Source organism: Rhinopithecus roxellana, chromosome 7 (assembly GCF_007565055.1).
Source record: "Rhinopithecus roxellana isolate Shanxi Qingling chromosome 7, ASM756505v1, whole genome shotgun sequence".
Taxonomy (NCBI): Eukaryota; Metazoa; Chordata; class Mammalia; order Primates; family Cercopithecidae; genus Rhinopithecus; species Rhinopithecus roxellana.
The window spans coordinates 33,297,374-33,300,193 of record NC_044555.1 but is presented as its reverse complement, the minus strand read 5'-3'; the positions used below and the strand labels follow the sequence as shown (position 1 = coordinate 33,300,193).

At 39.1% G+C, this 2,820-nt stretch overlaps 1 non-coding gene across 1 annotated transcript; it reads right to left on the bottom strand.

Moving 5' to 3' along the window:
- Nucleotides 1–1,764: 1,764 nt before the first annotated feature.
- Nucleotides 1,765–1,825, bottom strand: LOC115898873. Its single transcript, XR_004058529.1, has one exon. It is a non-coding gene; the product is annotated as a U7 small nuclear RNA (small nuclear RNA).
- Nucleotides 1,826–2,820: the final 995 nt, after the last annotated feature.

Sequence of the window (2,820 nt, the reverse complement as noted above, 5' to 3'; positions counted from 1 at the left end):
GTGGGAAAGCTGAACCCTACCCAGGGTTTCCACACACTGTACCAGGCTCTGTAGTGTCTTTCCATATGAATTTTAGGATCAGTTTGTCAATTTCTGCAAAAAGCCTGCTGAGATTTTTATAGGAATGACATTTAATCTATGGATCAATTTGGGGAGAATTGACATTATAACAATACTAAGTTTTCCAACCCATGAATGTTTTTCATTAATTTGGCTCCTCTTTCTCTCAGCAATACAAGTGTATAGGTCTCCCACATCTTTTGTGAGATTTATTCCTAAGTCACATTTTTAGATGTTATTGTAAATGGTATTTTAAAATTTTCTGTATCCAATTGTTCATTGCTAGTATATGGATATACAACTAATTTTTGTATATTGATCTTATAACCTGAAACTTGTTGGATTCACTTATTAGTTCTAGTAGGGTTTTATTTTTGGTGGACTCAGTTGGATTTTCTACATAGACGATCACATTTTCTGTAAATACAGTTTTACTTCTTCCTTTCCAATTTGGATGCCTTTTGCTTCTTTTTCTTGCCTGACTGCACTGCCTAGAACCTTCAGTATAATGCTGAATAGAAGTGGTGAGAGTGGGCATCTCTGTTTTGTTTCTGATCAAGGGGGGAAAGCACTCAGTTTTCACCAGTAAATATAATGCTAGCTGTGGGTTATTTTGCAGATGCCCATATCAGATTGAAGAAGTTCCCTTCTACTTCTCGTTTGCCAAGAGTTTCTGTTTTTTAAACTCGGGAATGGATGTCAAATGCTTTTTCTGCATTTATTGCAATAATCATATGGGTTTTCCTTTTTGGTTTGTTAATATGTTGAATTGCATGATTGATTTTCTAATGCCAAGCCAATCCTGCATTCCTGGGATAAAATCCATTTTGTTATGATTCATTATCCTTGTAATACATTATTGGATTTGATTTGATAAAGTTTTTTTAGAATTTTTGTATCTCTTGAACTTTCCATTTTAATACTAATGGCTCCTCAGATTGGCCTCCCCACGACGCACCTGTTTTCCAGATGCCCCACTCTGCCTGTTCATATCCTCTACACTGTGTCTGGGATGGTTACTGAGGTGGTTACTGAGGCTGGGACTTTCCCCAAACTTACGGAGGGTCAAAGAAAATTTAGAACAAAGACTTGAAAGCATTTTCTTTATGTGGTCAATCCTACCTCTGAGTATGTGAATCAACTCCGGGCAGCAGTCTTGCCCCTTAACAAAGGCGTGTCCCCAACCTGAAGAGCCATCTTCAAAGCCTCTCAGTACCTGACAGGTTAGTTCCTAAGAGAAAAAGCATTATTAACTGCTTAAGAAATCCCCTGAGCCTAGATTATCCCTCTGTCACTGTTCTCCCATATGGTACTGCCCTGCTCCAAAAAGGAAATAGCCAATACTTCTCACTGAAGAATTCTATCCCATTCTGACTGCCTACTTGATATCCCACACTCTAAGGTGCCCAAATAACCCCTTTGAATTCCTGACCTTGTTTTTTTGTGGATGGCTTTTATATCCAAGATATTAGGGGAACATACAGGGCAGGATATACTCCTTTCCTCATTGCACCATAGAAGCTCTTCTTCCTTCAATCCCCTCGTCGCAAAAGTAATAATGGTAGTAATAGCAAACACATATACAGTGCTTACTACATGCCATGCATTATTCTAAATACTTTATGTAGATTAACCCATTTAATACCCTCAATAATCCTATGAAGTACATATTACTACTATTCCCATTTTTGTTTTATTTTTTAAGGGGGCTTTCGGCAAAAACCAGAATGCCTGCTAGACAAATTGTGAAAGACCTGTAACACTACTATCCCCATTTTTACAGAAGAAACTACAGAAATTTGAGGTCAAGTGACTTGACCAGCTCTGGGATTTGAATCCAGGCAGTCTGGCTCAAGTCCACTGCACTAACATACTTGCAAGTGACAGAACTGTGGCACTGACCCATGTTTGCACACAGTAGAGCCCCTCCCGGCCCATTATTCATACATATTCTTTCTAAGGCTTCAGAATATGTCATGCCTGTGTTATCTGTGGTGCCTTTGGCCAAATCTGGTGTCAGTGAGTTTCTCACTGCTGCTGACAACGAAATATATATATTTGGAAACAAAAATTATGTAGGGCTGGGCACGGTGGCTCACGCCTGTAATCCTAGCACCTTGGGAGGCCAAGGTGTGTGGATCACTTGAGGTCCGGAGTTTGAGACCAGCCTGGCCGACATGGTGAAACCCTGTCTCTACTAAAAATTAGCCGGGTGTGATGGCGGGCACCTGTAATCCCAGTTACTTGGGAGGCTGAGGCAGAAAAATCACTTAAACCCAGGAGGCGAAGGTTGAAGTGAGATGAGATCATGCCACTGCACTCCAGCCTGGGTGATAGAGTGAGCCTCTGTCTCAATAAATAAATAAATACATAAAATTGTAGGGAGAACACTTTTTAAAAAGACATTATTATTTAATGTCATTGGAGCAACAAGAAAACACTGCATTCATAAGGCAAGATTAGGAAGCTATAAAAAGGAACATTTGTAAGACAACACCAACTAAAAAGATCTTATAGAGTCAACCAATAACCAAAGGACCTTCAAAGCAGCCAGAGAAAAAGAACACCTACAAAAAAAATTAGAGTGACAGTAGACTTTGCAACGGTAATAATGGAAACCAGATGAGAGTGTCATAATGTCCTCTTAGTGTCAGTGTTTAATATCCTTCTAAAAAAGGTAATTTAGAAGTAGGTACCTAGCAAACCCATCTTTTAAGAAGAATAAAGGGAAAAAAAAGGCATTTGTAGATAAACACAGAC